The 24,442-nt window shown below is 39.5% G+C and overlaps 1 long non-coding RNA gene across 1 annotated transcript; it reads left to right on the top strand.

Annotated features, from left to right (window-relative positions):
- The first annotated feature begins 15,714 nt into the window (after positions 1-15,714).
- On the top strand, positions 15,715-23,611 carry LOC124258735. The gene is made up of 5 exons (XR_006893665.1): positions 15,715-15,764; positions 19,914-20,031; positions 20,737-20,846; positions 22,815-23,030; positions 23,518-23,611. It is a non-coding gene; the product is annotated as an uncharacterized LOC124258735 (long non-coding RNA).
- Positions 23,612-24,442: the final 831 nt, after the last annotated feature.

The raw sequence follows: 24,442 nt of genomic DNA on the forward strand, positions 1-24,442 counted from the left end.
CATTAGTAATACTCGTAGTACTCGTAGTAGTAGTAGTAGTAGTCGTAGTAGTAGTATCTGTTGTAAGACTTTGATCGAGTCCAGTCCATTCGAGGATCAGACAATCCTGTGATCGATAATGCGAGAGCAACTATCCTAGCCGTCGGTTTGCAATGACCAAACCATCATCGTCGTCGTCATTATCATCATCATCGTCGTCGTCGTCGTCGTCGTAGTGTCGTCTTCCTACCCTCGACAGCATATCTCACGTTTTTCAATTCTTTTATTACAGAAGTGTAGGCCATCGGCCCATAACTACATAAGTTACATTTACATGGCAAAACATGGTGTGTACAGTATAGATTGATAATTTTAACATCTTAGGTACATTGCATGATAGATCAAGCTAGCTTAGTTATGTATAAGTTTACAATCTGATGGTGACATGAGGTGTTTGAATTTGGCTTTACATGGATTGATACAATAGGTTTTAGGTAAATGGTCGATCAGAAAGTGGGAAATAGAGAGCGACGATGTGGACACAGAGGTCGTCGACTTTGAAAAAAGCGACACAGACGCAGTGATAGGCAAATGCAGAAACGCCAGGGGGTCTTACGTATTCCGAGGCGGTGGGGTAGCCTACTAGCTAAAGTGTTCGCTCGTCATGCCGAAGCCCCAGGTTCGATTCTCGACATGGGTACAATGTGTGAAGTCCATTTCTGTTGTCTACCGTCGGGATATTGCTGGAATATTGCTAAAAGCACCGTCAATGTAAACGCACTGTCTAATTCCAGGATTGTCTAGTCAAGACTCAATAACTTACAGATTAGAATATTGCTAAAAGCGGCGTAAAACCATTCACACTCACCCATCACATATTTAAATTTGTTTTTGACAGTGTTCTTTTGTGTTTTCAGGTCAGTCGTCAGCGAGCCCTTTAATTGGGCTCTTTTGTGGTGAGGACGCATCAGTGCTTCTTGTATACGGACAATACATCTTAATCAATGCGTCACTGACAGGGAAACGGTCTTTTGAAATCAGTTACTCATCAGGTTTGTTGATAAAATATGCTTTTTTTGCGACGACACTTATTATTGAGGGTGATTAGATGTGATATACTGAGGGACAAAAGAAAGTTGACCGAGTTACATAATTATAAATTTGAAAAACTGAAAAAAACCTGTATAACCTTCGAAAAGTAATTTGTATTTTGGTCTTACAAATTTCGTTCAGTGAAGACTGGGAAGAGAAATAAATGTACATCCACATGGTCCCATGTTTGAAAATTTAATTTGTTTTCAAGATGTCAAAGATATACTTCAGTACTTGCGAACATATAGAATAACATATAGAACTATTCTTTGAGACGCCACTAGTCCGTCTTAAGTCCCTGAAACACATTATTTTCCCTAATACCCAGCCCTCCCTGCAATGCTAAAGCCCTAGATGAAGCAAGTCTAGATTTCCCTGAATCTCCCAACTCACTGGGGCCCCTCGCCGTGATATAGCTGGAATATTGCTTAATGTGGCGTAAAACCCGAATTCACTCACTCATTGATGCATCAAGGTCGCGGGATCGCGGGGTATTCGCAGTTGTGTAATTGCTTCCGCAAACTGAAATGTCAGTGAGCCATATTTCACTCAAATAAAATTGAGTTGGCGCGGTTTTGTTTACCTTGTGTGAGATATAGATAAATATAAATAACAATATGAACACCACTTTAGTAATTACCATGTCAATCATATACTGTGACTGTGTAATTTGAATAAAAACAAATTGAATAATCAGCGCTTATCATCGTAATATCCCGAAGTCAAACGTTGCGATTGCTTTCTTGGCATTGGTGCGTTGGCCCGATCACGTGACTGCCTTTTCCTGGCGTGCTCAAATCATGACGTCATAAACGTCTTGAAATCATTGAACAACCCTGGCCCTTGTTCAGATAGGTGTTGGCCCACCTTCTGAAATAAGTTGTTAAGAGCCGAATGCATCCCATAATAAGTGTTCTCCACCCACAGTCCCTCGTGTCTTTGCGAGGATTAAAGATTAAAAAATAAATACATTTGAGATTACCCCTGACTCGAAATGCTTCACAGTACTTTACATCATAATGTACTGTAATGTGAAGCATTTCGAGTCGGGGTCATCTCAAATTTCTATATATTTTTTAAAACCTTCTATCCTCGCAAAGACGCCAGAGCCTGTGTCTCCACTAACATCACTGCAGGCTTATCTCCAACATGAATGTGCCACGCCGTGATATCGTCACGGTAAAAACACTCAACTCACTCCGACTTCTATGAATACATGTAGCCTATACGAATAACGGAATTAATTTTTTTTTCAGATTCAAACATTTTGGCAACACAAACGAGGTACACTTATTCCAACAAGAACGGTATCATAACCTCTGTTAATTATCCTCTCAACTACCCAAGGTAAGTACATTTGAACTCTGTCCAGTGCCCATTCAACTTCTCTTGAAAGATGTGTGTAAGGTCTCAAGTTCATCTTTTGATATGTTCATGACTCACTGCATTGTTTGACCCAATGTGCATTGCGCCAGCATAATAATTATATATTGCTTTGTGCGGCTTTGAAAATATACTGAAAATGTTTGTTTTATGTCAAATGCATCAACGCCAGAGTGAGTAGGTGAGTATGTTTTCCGCCGCTTTTAGCAATATTCCAGCAATATCACGGCGGGGGACACCAGAAATGGGCATAACACATTGTACCCATGTGGGGAATCGAACCAAGGTCTTCAGCGTGACGAGGGGACGCTTTAAAACCATTAGTCTGCCCCACCGCTCTCATGAACACCAGAGAATACCCAGTCTTGACTATTAGTCAATGAGGTAGACATAATATGAATGGATCACTGAATTTCAGTGACATAATGAGATGTTATAATGTACTGGTACTACCAGCTACTGAGAGAAACGTGCATGAAAAGGAATTGTCTGTTTGTTATGCAGGGATGCTGAAATTATGTGGACAATTAAAACTATCGGTGAGACAGTTGTCGTGGAAGTGATGTCGTCACAAATAGAGATGTCTGAAGGCTGCGTCAACGACAGAGTTGAAGTATACGACGGTAGGTATTATGTCATTAGCATTCAGGCACTGAAGTAAAGGAGACAACAATCACTCATTACAAGACATCTCTTCTGTGAAAACCCGTATGGTTTCCCGACCAGCAGTATAAATGCATTATAGATCATGAGTAAGTGAGTTGGGTTTAAACCGCTTTTAGCAATATTCCTGAAATATCACAGTGGGGACACCAGAAATATGCTTCATACGTTGTAACCATATTGGGAATCGAACCCGGGTCTTAGGCGTGACGAGCGAACATTTTAACCACTGGGCTACCCCACCGCCCTTATACATTATAGGGAGCAACATCAGTGCATTATGCGGAAAAAACACGTGAGAACATGTTTGAAGGTAAAAAAAACAAGCATACACTGAATGAAACGGACTACTTTGTGCATGTACGTTTGTAGCTACCGAATTTGGAGGTTCCGGGTTGACGAGGTCCTGACTGATTCTCTCTATCAGGTCTGTTTCTATATCACGTGTACACATTTAGGGATTCCAAAGCTGAACTTGTTTGTTTGTTGTTTAACGCCGCACTCAGCAATATAGCAGCTATATGGCGACCGTATGTAAATAATCAAATCTGGACCGGACAAGCCAGTGATCAGCATCATGATCATCGATCTACGCAAGTGAGATACGATGACATTTTCCAACCAAATCAGCGAGCGTGACTTACGACAAGCATGGGTTACTGAAGACCAATTCTAACCCGGATCTTCAGGGGTCATCAGTGACCCATGCTTGTCAGAGTAACCAAATGAAGTTCGTGGCAGTAAGATGTGACCTATGATCATCGATGTCTTTTTTATCCAGTTAACTAAGTGACTGTATTATGTCTAGAATGTATATATTCTGCGACCTAAAAATGTTGACTCACTCACACATATACAGGAGCAGTATGCTTGTTTCAGGTGAATCAAAGAACGCCAAACTTCTTGGAAAATTTTGTGGAACAGAGACGCCGTCATACGAAAGTTCTGGAGAAAGTCTGGCCATTGTCTTAATCAGCGACGACAACGACATCACCGGCAAAGGGTTTCAAATCAAGTACTATGAAAAAGGTAAAAAACAACAACCCCAAACCCCAGTTATTTTGTTCCTAAAAGGATTCTGTTTGATCAAGTCCCTGATGTAAAGCACCTACACGTATACTCGTCGGTAGAATAAATATGACAGTTGGCGGCGGTGTTCTTAATATCAACCACTTATTAGCGGCTGCAGTTCCGATGTTTTACAAAAAAACAGTCGTGATATAACTGGAACATGGTCACTGTCACATATGGGAAACTGAAATTCTGTCGATATTGTATGGTGATGTGCGAAGCCATCAAACATTTCATGCAACATTAAAGCTTGGCCTGTAATAGCCAAGCTGGCATTAAAGGGAAGCACCTGTACTTTGAGGAAGAATCCAGAATGTAGGCCTTTTAAGATTATCGTTTTCATTTTGAGTCAGATGTTCCGTTTCACGTGATAAAGAAACACGGAATTGGTTTTACAAGAAGAGCTATCGTAGAAGTATTCTTTGATCAAATACCAAATTATGGTTATTAAAGGAATGCAAGTACAGAGATTCCTACTACCCAGGTATTACAATTACTTAATATTATGACAAATATAGTGGACCCATGTCTGTCTCCAGACTCGATTTGTCATATCGAAGATTCGCTTTTTCCAATTATAATTAATAACATATAGAACTTTTGTTATGAGTGCTTTTGATTTTAAGCACATGCACAAGAGAGTGTGTGCATTAATGGTAGCAAGAGAGATTTTATACTAGTTCCTGACTTCACTTCCGAAATGAAGGCATAGCATTGCAGTGCAATGCAAAACAATAACAGAGGTTGTTATCCTAAAGCTATGAGTACTGTTCTACGTGTTTTTCATTTGTATGTTTCAGAGTCAATTACCGGCTACATCATTGGAGGTGTAATCGGCGGTGTAGTGGTGATTGTTGTTATCGCAGCAGCTGTTTTCATCAGTGTTAAAAGACCCTGTCAGTCTCGATATCCCAACCAGAGTGTACAGGCAAAGTACGTCAACGAACACTGAACGATAAATTGCACGACAATTGGATTATACCAGTGATGGGAATACGGAGGATGGTGTTAATGTTATATATGTGTACATGTTATAGAATATTGAAATTTCACATATCTAATTTCGCAAAGTAATTGCAGGTGCAGATCTGGTAGAATTTCGTTGAAATGTGTTAGCTAGTATATATAGGTGTACATCTAGACATCTGGTAGAATATTGAATAAATCTAAATGCGCCAAAATCTGCACGTGTAGATCTTGTAGGATATTAAATATCTCAACGCGCAAGGAACGTGCAAGTGGACATCTAGTTCAATTTCACTGTGCAGAGTTGCTTCCCCTTGTTTATATACCTGCACATCTTGTAGAAAACTGAACATATCTTAATGTGCAAATGAAATGTATGTGGGCATCTAGTAAAATATCGAAAAGATCTTAACACGTAAAGAAAATGTTCGTGTACATCCAGTAGAATGTTGACTAAACCGTATTGAGTGTATATGCGTGTACATCTAGTAGACTATCTATACATTAAGCGGTGCAAATCCCCTGAACCATTGCAGTAAGCACAGACTTACGGTATACTAGACTGGTGCATTATTCCATTGCAGATGAAGTCGTAGACTATTAGTATGAGTACGGTGGGGGATGAGACAACTCTATTAGAGATATATTGGAAGGATTCCGAACGATTAATGGTAAAAGTTTGAGGAATGGAACTGATCTGTGTGCTACTACAGGGACGTAGTAAGCAAATTATCCAGACATTCCCAACGTCTCAAAGGCAGAGTCATCTAGTACTACACCTGAAACACTTGTCAGAAGAGATGTGAACACCTGGTGTTGTACTTACCTAGAGGATATGAACACCAGATTATACAGGCGCCTGAAGAGGCTGAACGCCCGGTGTTGTACTTGACTCGAATGACGTGAACATCAGATGCTACAGGTGTGTGGAGAGACTTAACACCTGGTGTTATACTTGTCAAGAGTATCTGTCCACTTGCAAATACCAAATATTACGGTTGTTTAGATTAACATGGACATTCAATGCCACATCACCTTATACAGAGATACCACAAGAATGAGCTCGGGAGTGTATAAGACCTTAGCCTGTTGACCTCACTACTGGTGGAGGGGAGCCACCTAACCCAACACCAATAAGATGTTGTTCCTCTCAGGGATAGCTTTGAAAAACCGATGACAGAGTAATGTTTGTTTGGTCCCTGTATGTTTGTTGTGTAAGCAGTTTGACAATCACGGAGGCATTCAAAGTAAATGCTTATGTAATAGTATGACTGTACCCTTGTGTACATGAATCTGTATTGCAGACTGAGCTAGTAAACCTCACATTTACATGTATCTCTTTACATTAGATGTCATTGTTTCGTGATGTGTTTGTCTAAATACCTTTAGTCTCAAGAGCAAACATGTTTTGTTGTTGTATGTTTATTTTATCTATATACGAGATCTGAGACGTCAATTAATCATGATGTATATATGCATACCACTTTTCATATACGTCAAACGTGATATATCTAATTCAACCAATGCAAGGTGCTGTTACATCCGTTAGATGGACTTGTATCAATAGCCAATTGTATTTTCTGAAACATATTTATTAAATATATTTATTATCATTCAACCTATCTCTTGTTTTGCGATTGACGTTGAGTTTAGACGATGCAGCCCATACTGTCGTACAGTCGTCTGTTGTAGCAGCTGTCGGGCATGAAAAACGTTTATGTCAATAATGTTTTGCATGTTTGAAATAGTCATCATTCATGATGCCCTCAAGGCATTAAACAAATGGGCCGGTGATTCATAGATGTTGTTTGAGTCAAACGAAAGTGTGATGTTCAAAGAAAATATTCATTTGCGGGGAACTGCAATTATTGAATGTATTGATTATAAATCGACTGGTAAGTCGTACCGACTCGAGGAAACCACAGCTAAACATAATATAAGCTGTACAATTTACCATTACCCGATTCAGTTTGAGCTGCTTGTACAGGGAAGAAAGTGAATGAGTTTAGTTTTACGCCACTTTTTAGCAATATTCCTTCAATATCACGGCGGGGGAATACCAGAAATGGGCTTCACACATTGTACCCATGTGGGGAATCGAACCCGTGTCTTCGACGTGACGAGGGAACACGTTAACTGCTGGACTACCCCACCGCCCCTACAGGGAAGAAAAACAACAACGGCATAAACTGTTTGAGAGGCATTCTAGTAGGTGTAAGTAATATGAATGGCAAGTCTTTAAGGATGATAAACTTTTTTATTGTGTAATATCCACGTTTCGGTATAGATACTTACATCGTTTACAAGCATGAAATGAAACCATGACATGCTTGACAACGGTATAAATATTTATCCCGAAACGTTGCTTTTGCACAATAAAGAGTTGATCATCCATAAAGACGTGTCATTCCAACAACAGCATACCGTCACCGCGTAGTCACTCGAAGCAAATCTTTCAACTTGCGCTAGTGTATGTACATGTATGTGCATATCTTTATTTATATTTTTATGACATGGAGATGTTCTACATACAGGAACTCCACAGCCGTGAAAAGAAATGCAAAGATGTGTTGTTGCTTTCCCGAGTCCTGCAACTTTTGCCCAATACTTGTGTTGCATCAATGACAAAAAAAGATGTCCCATGCAGTGTCCTGTGTTGACCTTTTTCAGGTGAACAATTCGCCTGACTTTGCATGTGTTTGTGACTGGTGACACCGGTGGAGCAAAATGCGCTCATCCTTTCGAGAATGGGATGGTGGGGTAGCCTCGTGGTTAAGGCGTTTACTCGTCACGCCGAAGGCACGGGTTCGATTTCCCACATGGGTACAATCTGTGAAGCCCATTTCTAGTGTCCCCCGCCACCATTTTGCTGGAATATTGCTAAAATCGTCACTTTCCGAGTGACAGACTTTCCATGTACATGTTGATACACAAACACACAATTAGTCGGAATCGTACCATGGCTTTATACTAGGGATTTATGGTAAAGGAAATATTTTTTGTGGCTGTAAAGTCGTGCCAAACTAACTTCTCTTGAAGATAGATGACACAAAGACAGGCTTTAATACCAAGTGGCAACAACGCTTTGATAGCTCATCGAAAACACCTAAAGTTTCCCTATTAATCATTTTGACATTCAAGACAAAGGAGACAGATTATATATATATATATATTATATTTTTCCCTATGACAGATGATAATTTCCCCAAAGGTTGACATTAAAGAATGATCAACGTTCAGAGCAATCACGTGATAGTCGTGTATAATGACGCGTTTTGATAAACAATGCTGCTCTTTGTACGTTATTAACACGAGAATTCCTATGAATACTAAATAAAATATTAGAAATGGTTTATTGTAAGCACAAAAGACATTTGTAAACAATTCATTATTTCCGTGCCATAAATACATTTGTAAATATCTGTATGTATTACAAAGTACCCACATGGATATTGAACCTTTGCTCTACATTACTTTAATACTGTGTTATATATATGATAAAGAAAGAACAGGTTCTTACAGCCACAGGCATATTTACCCTACTCCATGAAAACATACGTCATACGGATCTTTGTTTTTTTAGCAGTGAGAACACAACGGAAAACATTGATCATAAAACGGTCATCATAATAGACACAGACACTTACAGAGTCACATCGACGACGGATAATCAGTTCGTCGACGTGGTCGTCGGGTTATGTAGGTGTTATACATGATGCCACTGACGACGGTTTGCCTTGCTTTTCTATTGAGTCTCTACATAAGCACAGGTAACTTTTTTTCAGAAACCTCATTACGCATTTTTAAATGACATCATGTTTTAATTGTGTTGATGACAATACGTATTTTGTTCTTATAAAGAAATGAGGAAGTATATTTCACAGCTGATTTCCGAACACCTTGTGCACGGAAGAACGTGGTGCTGTTTTTACCCATTCACATTTTATACTCATGCTGTTCATACACGTCCAGGTCTACGAACATACAAGATGTATTGAATTCAGTGTAATGAAGCAGGATTTTCAGTTGCACATTGTTTATTTCATCTCTACGACATGTTGTCTACGAAATAGTGCATTGGTAGTGGGCAACGGTACTAATCACCATTTTGAGCGAATGATGGAATATACAATACAATTGATCGGACGAATTATGAAAACAGAATGTTTTCCCCAATTTGTTGTCACCAATGCCCCGAGGTTTATACTAAGTGGTCTATTTGAATAATTATTTATATTTGTCTATGTATAATACGGATTGAATGATTTTCACAAATATAATGTCCAGTTGCCTCTGTCCATTGGTCACATTGTGATGCCGTTGCGTTCGCCTCCTCGAAGTTCAACAAACTCTCAACGCATCATGGCCCGCTGTTTCTCAGGTACGATGTACTGGTGAATAAGTTTTAGAACATAAATATTTGGAAATGAGTAACAGATATACAACAAACATATTTTATGCGTAGAGTGCGGGAGGTTTGTGTTCAGAAAATCCTCTTGGGGAAGAGTCTGTTGGTATTGAGTGGTTGTCGTAACACACGATTACTAAGAACCGGAAGTTACAGCGTGTTAAGCGTGTAACTCACAGTGTAGATCGGTGCTCATGCTATTAACCACGGGTCGTCTGACCCCATAAATTGCTATCACAAGATGGCTGGAATATTGCTCACTATGGTGGTAAGTAGTATCTCCTTTCCTGGATAAAACTGCCTCAGAGTAACGGTTCTACACGTAGTTCGGAATTGATGACGATATATTTTTAATTGGTATTTCGAACATTAAATGATGCTTATAAACACAATGTGTGCTAGTATTGTAGCCAACAGTGGCGTTTGCGAGTGGAAGATATATGCCAGGTCTGGATACAATGTGCTGATGGAAGTAGTGGAGTCATCCCTTCCTCCACGATGCGATGCTGTTCACAACATAAGCGTAACCGAGGGTACGCATTTACTGAGAGTGATCGTGTACACCATGTCCTTAATTGGTTTGTGTTTTAACGCTGACCTCAGCAATATTCCTGCTGAACAGGGTTGCACCGTTGTCCGCAAATGTTTTTCTGGTGTGTCCGAAACATATAATTGTGGCTTGGAAGCGCAGAATCTTTTTCATGATGTTCCTATGTTTGTCAGCAGAGCCCATCTTGTTTGTGTTATCAAAGTCGAACATGCATCACCTGTGGCTTATACATGACGTTGACACGCCAAGTTAAAAGTCAAATGTTGTTCAACTCAGTCACTCACGCTGTTATAACAAAACACCCTTGAAGATCCGGGTGAGAAGTGATCTTCAAAAACCCATGTCGACTAACGGGATCGGGTGGTCAGGCTCGCTGACTTGGTTGACACATGCCATCGTATCCCAGTTGCGTAGAACGATGCTCATGATGTTGATCACTGGATTGTCTGGTTCAGACTCGATTATTTACAGACCGCCGCCATAAAGCTGGAATATTGCTGAGTGCAGCGTAACTCACGCTATCACTACAACAAAAACTGTATTCATCCGGTTTCTAATTCTGTATCATCATAATTCTCCTTTCTGTTTAAAAACATAATTTGAGCAACAGAAACTATATTCTAACACGATTTCAGTATAATATAAATAATATTCTAAAGATATAATATTATATTTACATGTAACAACATTATTTTACAAAAAAAGTTTCATTAAGGCACTCTTGTATGGAGAAACCTTCTCGGATCCTGGTGCGGCCAGCAGACACCGACGTTCCGTTCGTCCGGCTCGGCTCTCACCATTAAGTTCAACTCCGTTATTGTCAGCAATGATTATGGTTTTTCTGTCCGCTACAAGCAAATACCTCACAGCACAGGAAAGATGCGATCCCTATTGCCGACATCCCGTGTTCGCCAAAATGCATGGAGATCTCCACCGGCGATCGTTCCACCTCCCATGCAAACGGTTGCTACAACCCCTTCTAACAAAGGTAAGTTCAAACTTGTAAAGCTTCCAGACTGTCCAGTTTTAAAGAAAACCCCGGAATCATGGCCAATAAATATGTTGAAAGCAATAATAAGTGTTATGCAATACATCTTAACATTAATGACCTTTGTTTAATTCATTTAGCATTAGGCATAAAACCGCTGAATGATTCTTTTATGGATGTTAATGCCACTTGTTTAAGTGCAATTTTCGTGGGTTTATTTGTCTGCCGTTTTACGTTAAAACTGATGTACATTGTTGACGTCGACTTGACAGATATATGCACCAATGCCCAGTTTGGATTCCCGGCCCCGAGGTTATAAAAAACATTTCGTGCTCAACTCAATTTCAGGTTCAAATTCATGCTCATGCTCAGCTGAGTTTTGTACTCAAGCAGAGGTTATAAAACGTTTTGAGTCCGTACTCATCTGAGTACAACACGCACTTGGCTTGAGTATGCTCAATGTGTTCTTTGTTTATGATACAAGCGGCAATTTGGAACTCTTCCGTCAAAAAAAGTAGGAAAACGACCCGGATGTTGTCGTCGCCTTATGCACAAATTCCATTCGTGACCAACTCGTGTTATTCCGGGACAAGCCGAATAGTGACTCCATTCGTCACCACTCGCCCCTTTCCGTAACCGTTATTTGGCTTGTCCCGGAATAACACGAGTTGGTCACGAATGTGGGCGTGCACGAGTTAAAAAGCGTGGAAAGACTGTAATAATACCCAGCAACATACAAAGTAGTGACCAGGTAGCTTGGCTGACAGCTGTCATCTTACATGACGGCATGGATCGTTGTCCGCAGTATCAATCACTTGATTGTCCAGTCTAGCTCCGGATGCTTACAACTACCGTCATATAGCTGAAAATACTAGAGAGAACAACATTAAACAACAGCAATATATACTAGCGCCTTTCACAAGCTGCATCATACAACTTAAATATTCTCTACAATGGTCCAATATTAAAGTGTATTGTGGTTTCAGTGAGGACGTGGACGTGTAGCCCTGCCCCAATCCCTATCGTTGTCACAGAACAGGAGCAAGTCCTTCCTTGTCCCACTGGGCAACTGTACGTATTGAATTCACTGATTGATTGTGCATGTACAATATTCAGAGTGAGTGAGTGAGTTAAGATTTAAAGTCACACCGGCAATATTTCAGCCATACCGTGACTTAAACGAGGTAATTTGTTTTTTAAAAATTGTCAGCGAAGGACAGTAAAACTAACTAGAATATCACAGACAGTACGTAACTCTAACACAGCTTAATTACAGAAGACAATACAATATAAAAACAGGCTATATATTGCCAACCACTGAAGGTAGACCACCATACTAGGGACCATCGGGACTTACAGTACATTTGCTTTCTGCATGAAGCCTAACTGGGTTTCTTCCATCCCTTCAAATGTAAGCAAGTTTGACAATCTATACTGTGGTTAAAAACGTAGTAAGTATAAATTTACTTTGAACGTTTTGGGACTTACGTACCCTCTCAGGAGGACAATAATTTTACAGAACTTTAAACCCCTTTGAGGATACAGCCCTGAACAATCCAAGTTGATAATCAAAACTACTAATTAAATAATATTTATCTATTGTATATATTCAGATGGCCATGAAAGGAGAAGAGTATCTTTAGTCGTTGCGTTAATAAACTAATGTTAATCTGTCGATATGTAAACCGCATGCATTAGCTATGGTAATACTACCAAAAGACCAGTTAATCATATCAACATACATACATTGTATAAAGCGTACGTTGACTTCGGATGTTATGATTATTTGTAGAAACATCCAATGTTTCTGGCGCCTCACGACCCAAGCATTGAACGATTCTGATTATAAGGTGCAAGTTAACATCGTGTCTGAACACGATGATGAGGGACCGTATCCGTGCAAGGATCGCTATCTTCAGGCATTTGATGGTGAGTTCAGGCAAGTTGGTGTAAAAGCATTTTGCTCTCCTACGTGGAAACATACAGCACACAGGGACATTTAGCTGGAATATTTCTAACAGTGGCATAAAGCCATATTCACTCCCTTAGTCTTATAGTCTGAAACCCAGAGGTGTTGGTGGGGTATTTTAGTCGCTCAAGAGAATTATTTCCTAACGCAAAATGTCAGACACGACTCGCCATGTCATATATCTGTATATTATTCATCAAATAAGAGATCTTCATGCTCCATACACAGATATTACTCGAGCTGTTTTCAAAACAGAATAAAACCTCACTGGTTCATGTGAATCATTGCTAATGTTAACCATGGTATTATAAACTGACTGACAAGTGTACTGTCCAGATAGCCGTAAGGTTAGTTATCAAACGGTTTATTTTGTGTTTCAAAGGTTCTCCGTCTACTTCACGATTGCTGGGTAGATGGTGTGGTCAAGCTATTGTCACTGTGGTCAGCTCAGGGCAGGAACTCTACCTCGAATACACTTCTGGAACATTCGGCTCTAACCAGGAGTTCAAGGTGATCTATGTGGCGAGCAGGAAGACACGGCTTCCTTTATTGGGTAACTACGCTCTCTATGAATAATCATTGGTAACTTGAATATGTGGAGACGAGCCTCGTAATCACGAATTCCGTTTGTATTTAATGTATGTTTATTTCGAACCTATTCTCATTCTTGACTGCCTCTCAATAATGGTCATACAGTAATCTACGTTCATAACGAACACACTTAAAATAAACTGACGGATGTCTCCCATGTTTCCTCCTGGCCGCTCACTGTATATTTCTATCGAAATGTATATAATGAATCTTGGTTATAACCAACAAAAACCTGTAGTCCCAGTGAGTTCGTTATAAGCGTTAGTTTGAATTCGAGATAAAACTATATTACGCTGTGTCGAACCTGCGACACGGTACCAGCTCGACTTAGTTAATATGAGGCACCAAATCGCCAATCGCACACTTTTATTAAAATCATTAGGGAAATTTGCAGATGTAGGCAAGAAAGCACAAATTGAAAGATACATTTTTCTCAAAGGTGTTATCAGTCCTGCGCACTTCCAAACAGTATGAACACACTCCAATTGACCCGTGAAAGCCTTGTTAGAATTAATCTAAGCTTAGCAACCCATGCTTGTCGCTAGATACAACAAACAGGATCGGATGATCATAATCACTTAATTGGTTGACACATGTCATCCTATCCCAGTTGTGGAGATCGATGCTGATGATTCAGTCACTGGATTGTCTGGTCCATAGTCGATTATTTAGAGATACCGCCATGTATCTGGAATATTCATGACATTGTCCAATAACGCCTATCTCTGATTAACAGATTCCCAAACATCCTCAGCAAGCTCCCTGTCTACCGTGGTGGGCGCAGTGTTTGGTGTCGTGGTGCTTCTCATGGTTGTAACAGCTGTTGTTATTTTCTGCACAATGTACAAGAGGAAGAAAATGGCAACGTACGATCCACACGTCGAGACCGACCCCGTGTATGCTGTAATCGGTAAATGCTCAAGAAAATCGTCAGCGTTCTTCATTAACCTGCCAACAGTTTCTGAGATGGTTTGTCATCCGTCTCTTCCGGTGCGAGAGTGTGAGACAGCAGGGAACGCACTCCCCAACACAGCAGTCGAGAAAGGAGACGCGTCCAGTGATTCTGCAGGTAAAGGCTGTGACAAGGTCATTTTAGACACGTCGGGGAAAAAGGAATCTATCGGCAACGTCTATGGCGACCTACCCGCCGTCCATCCATCAAATGAAACAGATTAAGGAACGGGAGATTTTGAACAAGTGTAAGGACTGAAAGAGAATGCGAATTAAGTAGAACGTTGTAAGATAGTCTTTTAATTATCTTGGATTATGTATCACCAACTGTTTCATTCGTTTTGAAAAATATAATCCCGTTATACGAACATCGATTTATTGTACTTGTACAATTGTTGTTTAGTAAATCAGTGCTGTCTTGTGGAATCAATCAGAGTGTCTTGAGTGTGACACGTAGTAGACTGACCCAGCATCAACTACAACTGTAAGCCGATTCCCCGTATTCACAGGTTGGGACTCATTCACTCACTCACACACTCACTCACTCAGTGCGTCAAGTCAGGGGAGAAGTGTACATACGCTGCAGAGATGTTTTTCTCTGTATCATCCAAATACAATACTGAAGAGAAACTGTAATATATGTACTAGGCTTCTTAATTTCCAGTTAGAATGTTTTTGTTTTTTTTAAAAAAGGGGTTAGACTGACAAAAGACGCATATACAGAAAATCATTATTGCCCTTTAGATAAATTAGAAAACATGTGATTGGTCAACAACCAGTGAGTATGAAACCGTACATGGACGACCATAACTATTTGCCACCTTTGACATTGAAATGCAACTCACTTGAAAAATTCAGGGGAAAAAGTTATTTTTATCAAAAAATGTTTTGAGAATAAACTATACTATTTTTATCTATGAAGTGGAAACAGATTGGAATATCAAAGACATATCTAAACGTTGGTATTGTATGAAATAGCAAGGCCCATAAAACATACGTTTTAAGCCTACAAGAGTTATGTCCCTTCGAATATCGATTGATCAGCCACAATTGTTATGGCGAAACGCTTTGGGTTCCATAACCCGTCGGAAAAAGAAAAGAAACTAATGAGAACGGTTCCGGGAAACATACAAAACACCTGAAAACTCTGAAGGTAATACATCCGTTACACGGCAATTTGCCATGTAGAAGGCAATTTGCTGTATTTTGGATTCAGTATCGGCTGGCCGTATCATCCCATACTACCTGGCAAATTGCCGTTAGACTAATTACCCTGGCCACGTGGGACAAACTTCCAACGATGACTACTTTTATCTTGTGAGCACCATGTAAGTTACATTAGCAAGCAAACATAAACAACTGGTCATTGATTGCTAAGCATACATTTTTCAGAAATATGCTACAGGTAGACGCCGATAGTGTGATTTGCAATTTCAACAGCAGATATTATGCTATAATTGTTGTACGACGGAAACGTACTTGAAGGACACCGTGGAGCTACGAATCCTTATATATTTATAGCATGACTTATGTATGTCAGTCATCAGGAGCGGCTTTGTTAGAATGTATCACCATCGAACACTTCAGTGAGGCTCATTTCATATCCCTCAAACTGTGTGACAAAGTCATATGATATACATGCATCAACCGTCTTCATTACAACTTACAAGTGAGCATTTCTGAAACTGAAATTTACACATATCCAAATATCAAGCATCACAGAGTGTACGCATGCGATTTCTCCTGATCGGTTAAAATTTGGTAAATCGCCTGGGGTCGACAATATTCTGGGAGAAATGATAGAATCATCTGAAAATATCATTATGCCATTTCTTCTCGTATTATTTAATAAACAATTTGAGAGTGGGAGCTTTCCATATGCTTGGAGTAAAGCAATAATTATCCCATTACATAAGAAAGGTGATATCCACAACCAAGATAACTATAGGGGCATTTCATTGTAAATTATTTTAAGCACATTATATACCAGCATATTAAACTGTCGTCAGACTCGATGGGCAATTCTCATCAGAAACTCAAGCGGGTTTCAGAGAAGTTTATTCTACTATAGATCACATTTTCATGTTAAATGCACTTATTGAAAAATGTTTTATATGTAAAATGAGAAAGAAATTGTTTGTTACTTTTATAGATTTTAAAAAGGCTTTTGGTTCAATAAGCAGGTTTAAATTATGAAGTTTGTTATCAAGCTATGGTTTAGGGCGGAAAATGATGAAAGCGCTAAAAGGCAATCACTCTTCCGTTAAATCACGTGTGCCATGTAATTCACATTTATCAGACTACTTTAACACTGTCCTTTTGGTCGTAAACAAGGTTGTATGCTGAGCCCAACACTCTTCTCCTTGGTCATAAATGAGCTTTCTATAGAAATGACACAAAATGGAAAACATGAAATCCAGTTATTTCCGGATATAGTAAATGTGGCCGTTTCCCAAAGCAGCTGTTCGTTGTCTTAACTACTGGATTAAAATAACAACTAAGCATAAAGATCGCATACCAAAGAAAACTTATGAAATGTTACTTAATCTCAATAACTTTGGCAAAATATATGGACCTAAATATATCTTTTGGCTCTTATGATTTGGATTTATTTGGCTGTCACAAACTGTTGGAAATCGTGTAAGTTTTATCAGAATGTTTAAAACGCGTTAAGTGGATGTTTAAAAGCAAAACTGGAGATTTGTTTTTGACATTAGCACACGCTATGTTTTGTATAGAGTATTCAAAAGTTTATTTAAACCCTGAACAATATCTTTTTGAAATTGCAGATTTAAATTAAGTAAATAGTAAACTACTTATGACAAATAACGTACATAGTCTGAAAATGCTCAGCCTATAACACAATGCACTCTTATCAGCGAAGATGAAATATATTACAAGATGATTAATGATCATATTAAACACCATGTTATACTTTTGTACTATCATATCATACGTTTTATCTACTTTATCCATAAAACTTGTATTGTATGTTCTGAGTATTTGTATACACGTGTGCGGATGGGAGTGTAGGTAAATTGTATTGTAGGTATGAAAGTACATTAATGTTAAAATTTGTGTAGCGCCTGAATCCAAGGTTTGCTCTAAGGCGCTTGGTAGAATGCTATGTTGAAGAGAACTGTTTTTAGGTTTTTGAATGGAATGATATCTGACAAGTTTTTAAATTTTTCAGGTAGTTGGTTTCCTAACAAAGTACCTGCTTTGGCAAAGTCTCTCCATACTTTGCTCTGCGGGCAGAGACCACTACTGCTTGTTTTGCAGAGGCTGATCTCAGAGTTCGTGTCCGGTGATACCATGACACTAGTTCAGTCAGGTATTCTGGAGCTTGGTTGTGAAGGGCCTTGTGCACAAACACCAACACCTTAAAACAATTCTTTTTCTGATTGGCAGCCAATGAAGTGTATGTAATGTTGGCGTGATGGCCCGATGGCCTTTGTACGGAAATAAAGTTTTTGATTGATTGATTGGTCACGATTGGACTTTTCACAGACCGCCGTCATACTACTGGAAATACTGATGACTGGGGCGTTAGTGCAAGAGTATACCCAGTCTTGACTACCCTCAGAAACAAATTCCGTTTGGGGTAAAGGGATAATAGCAGGATGCAAACTAATCCGGACTGTTGTAATCGTGACGATACTGTCCGGGGTAACGTGGGTGGAGTGTATATGATCTTGTAAACTGAACCTGTTATAAGACAAGGTTTTGTGGTCGCTGGTATACTTTACCAGAGAATCGTGGATGGTGGTAGACATCAGAAAGGGTTGGGATCTACCATCGTCATAGATGATGTATCGAGGTGTCACCAGTAGCTTAGTTCTACAAGCTTACCGACTGTAGCTACGCATCCACTCAGTGTGAGAAACAGACAGGAGAGGAACGTAGAGACATACACACACATTGAGGCCATTCTGTCGGCGATGTTGACTCTTTAATAAGTGATACGTGGTCTACAGTATCAACAAAGTGATACACTCTCGACTGAACATTGTTATCTGACACAACACAATGTGACTTCTGACCCGAGTATCAGTATCAACTTTTACTCACAGCAGGTCTCGTTTTTGGTAATCTCGCGAGCACTTATGCCTACTTTCGTAAGAAACAGAAAAGCACGTCAAAAGCAGTTGTTTATTGGTCTTTCACAGAGAGACTGTTCCAAAACAAGGAAGTCCAATAAGACATGTAAACAACTTTGCCAACCATGTTTCGTTTATTGATAAATATAATTGAATTATTGAAACTTAAATAGTTGTCTATGAAACATGACATTAATACCTGTTTGCAGAAGCCAATATGTACTTATATAAATGGTCTACATAAAATACTGTAATCATCTGAAACCAGTGTTTCATCATCTGGGCACCGTGCTCCCTTGGAAAATGACTTCATAGTTGGAAACAGGTGAAAGTCAGATGGTGCCAGTTCAGGAGAATAGGGTGTGTGTAGAATGTTTTCATAGCCACAATAGCGCGCTTCTGTCCGGTCAAAGTGCTTCCACTGGATAGGCTGGACTTTAGTCTCTGGGTCATAGTGATGAACCCATGTTTCATCCTGTGTCACAAGTCTGTCAAACATGGCTTCCTAGTTTTCTTGGCACATGTCCAAAAGAGCATAGCACATAGTCGTGAATGAGTTTTTCCACAGACCCTCCACTTATCTTGACACTTTGGGCTAACTTGCGAACAGTTATGCGTCGGTCTTCTAAAATGGCAGCCTCCACTTGCTGGATGGTTTCTTCATCAATGGCAGAATGGGGGCGCCCAGGAATGGGAACCGTTTTAACAGAATTTCGGCCACACTTGAACTGGCGATGCCAGTGTTTCACAACATCATATGATGGGGCATCATCCCCTCAAGTTTCTTTCATTTCATGAAAAAGGTCGCTTTTGGCGTGCGAACTTTCAAGTATGAAAACCTGATCACTGCTCGGTACACCACTGGCTCCATAGTCACACTTTACTCCAATGTTACACTTGTAAAGGAGGAAGCAGTGTGAGTTCAGTGATGTGACATATAGCTTCATGTATAGCTTGACAACGGTGGGAGAAACTACACACACTTTACTCCAGTTGTTCATCCATATATCTTATCCCAACTTATTGTAATATCTTTTGTACTATGCCTTGTATATTTGCCGAGAGCTACATATGTGAAGGTTCACATATTCCAAACCAGGATCCTTTATGTTTGATATTTGCTATAAGAATGGTTGTTTTTGATCTGCATGTTTCTTGTATGCTTCATTAACAATAATGGTGACTTATTCTTGTTCATACAGTCGAGCCCATCAGCAGTTGTTACTCCTTGTTTTACGTTGATCTCGAGCTTCGAACACTAACAGTGAATGTAAACACCTCCTCCATCCACGATATACCGGCCTTTGGACAAAACGAAAGGTAACACTCCTATTTCATAATTTATTGACAGACATTTTATATGTGAAACATAATTATTCATGATTATTTGGTTGGTAGTGTTATGTTGAGACAACCGAGCACATAAAATATTAAAAACATCCATATTTTTTATGTCTGTTTAGTGTGGGCTGGGGAAGTTTACATGTGGTTAACATAAAGTAATGTCTCACATTTACTCAACAAGAAAACAATCTAAATTTGAAACATTTCAAGAAGGCCACAAACTTATTACCTCCTGTTCCCCCTTCTACTTCTACTACTCCACTTCTCCTCCTCCTACTACTACTACTGTTACTACTGCTACTACTACTACTACTATTACTACTACTACGACGACGACAACGACTACTACTACTTCTACTACTACTGCTACTACCACTACTACTACTACTACTTCTACTACTCCACTTCTCCTCCTCCTACTACTACTACTGTTACTACTGCTACTACTACTACTACTATTACTACTACTACGAAGACGACGACGACTACTACTACTCAACTAAATGACGACTTTTGTGATGCTGTTGTTGAACATTATACCATGGCAAACAGATCAAAATGCTCCTGCTGCTGCAGCATCTGCCACTGCTTTTGCAACTACTACTACTACTGCTACAACTACTGCTGCTGCTGCTGTATCAAAATTGTTTACGAGACAAACCTTTATCATTTCTGGCACAGATTGTGTAGCGTAACACTCGTGACAAGTGCAGACAAGGAAGTGCAGGTAGCAGTTCGTCGATCGCTGCTGCCTTCGCCTTGCTTTAGTCACGGTGTCCAAGTTTTCGAAGGTTCGTGGCTAAATTAATGTTTTTTGACAAAAAATCAGAATTGACAGAAATTCTGTCTGCCTAGACATATACAAGACTTGCATGTGGTTTTGTTTATATACTTCTCAAAATAGAAACGCATAGCTGAAAATGGTCAAATAATCATGCGTGTAATTTTAGTGACGCAGCACATAGTGACACTGTTGAACATGTATTGTCCAATGGAAGTAGAGGTGGGACGTGACAAATGACATTTGCAGAAAGGTCAAGGTCACAGAGCAGTCAATATCTTGTGTGACCACCATTAGCACCAATGGTTACCTGGCATCGGCGTCCCATAGGCTTGGTTCAGATCTGGTGACCGGGAGGGCCATTAAAGAACCTGAACGTTGAGCTGAGCATGAAATCTCTTGAACGTTGTGCTGAGCAAGAAAATCTTGCTGTATGCGGTCGAGCATTGACATGTTGGAAAATGATGTTCTGACGGTTCACTAATGCAATGACATTAGGCCTGATGATTTCACCACAGAAAGGTCAAGCTGTAAGATTGTCTTGGACGTGAATACGATCGGATCTTCCACTGTCTGAAATGCCTTTCACCATAACACTTTCGCCACCAAATTTGTCCACTTCCTGTACACATTTTGGAGCATACTGTTCATAACGTCTGTACACACGCGGTCTCCCGTCAGGATGCCTGAGCATATACCGCGACTCATCACTGAACGCAACAGTTCTCCACCTTTGTAATCACCATTCATCCGCAAAGGTCTCCAAGGACGAATACCAGCCTCACGAAGGCGGTTCCTGACAGTTTGGTACGAGACTGTTCGGAGTCCTTGCACTACAGATGTTGCACAGCATGCGGTCGTGAACCTGTTCCGTTCCATGCTGCTGGTGCCTAAGCCTTTCTATGGTACTTGGGACACATTGAATTACCTTGCAACCCCTGACTGCGACTCACCATCTTCCAAATGACCGATCGCATTGTTGCGCTGAGCCTCAGTATGTCTAGGCATGACTTCACTTCAAGATTTACGTTTGTCAACTACCGCTAAAACAATCAGAACCCCTGGTTTTTATTTTAAAGTTGAACACATTGTACATGCAAAAGAAAGCGCATGAATCGCATCATATTCATGCTTCATTACCTTAATTGAGAAACACAGATTTGGTTGCGTTTTGGCGACCGGATTCAAACTCGAAAATGGTTGGAGGGAACAGTCACCATAGATGTACTGATTAAACACACACTTATGATTCCTTTTCGAAATATTACATGGAAACGTACTGGCCATGTCTTTTTTTTGTTTTTTTTTAGTAGTACATATTATTTTGTTGTTAACGCCAAACTGAGCAATATTCCAACATATTGCGGCCGGCTTAACCGATTGTTCTTCCGTATCCTATTACGATAAATTGTAGAAGATAGATTGTTGTCGTCAAACCTGACGTCAGTGGCGCAGACTTTCCTTATTTCCAGACAATATAAAGAATTATTTACCCAATGCTAAAGAATTGGACAAAGTCAAGACCTATTTGTATACATCATCAGTATGGAATTGTTTTGAACGTACACATGAGAACACGTGTTTAAAACAATACCAAGAGCTTCAGATAATCCGTAACTCCGTGTTTCGAAAGCATCAATTATCTTCATGTGTATTAATCATTGCCTTTTAAGAGATGAAATACAAAAATCGTATCAAGCGCCAACCATATAGCGACTCTTAACTAAAGTCAATTTCCTTTAAAGATAACATGATGTAATCATTTTCTAACGCCATGAATAACGGAAGACGTCATTCGACATTGTTCTCCTCAATGCAGAAATGTGATTACATGTGGCTTTAACTGAACACTCAATAAAGTCGTTGAAATGAAGATATGAAGATACCTGAAAGATATTAACCTCGGGCTTCGTACCCTTATGGATAATACCGTCCATGGACATCTTATGATTAACGCCACATTGTGTTTTCCTATAAGGACCTCACCTGCGAACTTCATGGTGCGAGAACTCTACGACCTCTTTCCGGTCATTGGGGAGCAGCTTGGCGATCTGGTACAACGCCAGCAGTGTTACCGATGGTTCTTTCACTATCGACTACCACGCAGTTTTAAGGCAAACGGCCGATATCCCACATTGTGATTTTATTTCACAGATCTACAACCAGACAAATTATTCACCTTCTTCTAAGGACGGTATGTATAATCCCTAAGACATATCTTAAGTATATACCAGGCATCTTTTATACGAAGCTTAAACTGCCTTAAATCAAAATAGACGTAAGGCATGTCAGTGCAATATCCAAATAAACATGTGTCAGAACGCTGCCTTGACTCGGCTGTCAAACAAGTCATCTAATTTTTTTTATAAAACCTTGAAGACAATTATTCTTCCGCTTAGAATCATGATGATTTTCGTTGGGTTTTATTGAATGGCATTTAGAAGTGAAGACAGTTCTGATGGATGTCAACTTTCTGTATTTTTTAGGAACACAATCTTTCAGAGTATGTCCCTACTCCTTCATCTGGTGAATGTGTTCACCATTCACCAGATCAAGGAGTAAGGATATACTCTGAATCGTTCTGCTCCTTATAATAAAGAAGTTGACATCCATAAAAACTCTCTTCCTGATTTTCTTTTCGTATTTTATAAAATCAACGTATGTTTGCTTCACAAACGCAGCATGGTGGTTGTGCCGCACTGTTCTTTATGCCACGACCTTTCCGAGGACCTTAACAGCAACCAAGAGGGAGTTCTTCACAGTGTATCCATATTATGAGAGGTATGTCATGACTTGACGAAGTAACCATGGCGTTTAATTTAAGAGAAATTCGATAAAGGGAAACAACTATTTGTTTTCAAAACAGTCTAAAGTTTCAATACTGTTTATTAAGTGCAGTGGTCACCATTAATATTGAATTCTTCAGTTTTTTCAGAAATTATACCCCTGGCCTCCATGCTGTTATGTAGTACATATGTAACAAGTGGTTCCTTGCCAGTTGATTAGCTATCGAAGCACTAGAAAGGGAGATGCTTATACCGCTAACTATGTCAGTGATTTCATATTATTTTGTACAGTTTCATGAATGTTGATAATTGATAATTAATTAAGCAATATGCGATGTAAAGCGCAATTTGCTTAGAGACACTTTAAATTTACAAAGAGTGCACGATATACTTTTTACTTCAAAAACACAAACGTATTGAAATCATTTATACCCCTAGTCTGTCATGCTTATACTCAACGAGTTTTTCTCAAACCTATAGTGTCATTAGTGATTTTCAGTTATCTGTCCTCAGTGTTATGGACTCGTGAAGATCCGGGGTTGAATTGATCTTCAGTAACCCATGCTTGTCGTAAAGGCGACTAAAGGGATCGGATGGTCGGACTCGATGACTTGGTTGATACATGTCATCGTATCCCAATTGTGTAGATCGCAGCTCATGCTATTGATCACTGGATTGTCTGGTCCAGACTCGATAATAGCTATTTGAAACTATGATCGTTTGTTAAACAATTTTAATCGTAAGTTGAATACAATTCTGAGATTTTAATGTTCAATTGGCAAGGTAAAGTTATGAGGATTCGCAATCTTAATTTCACTTT

The sequence above is a fragment of the Haliotis rubra genome, unplaced genomic scaffold, assembly GCF_003918875.1.
Source record: "Haliotis rubra isolate DU_JTF1 unplaced genomic scaffold, ASM391887v1 Scf70, whole genome shotgun sequence".
Lineage (NCBI taxonomy): Eukaryota > Metazoa > Mollusca > Gastropoda > Lepetellida > Haliotidae > Haliotis > Haliotis rubra.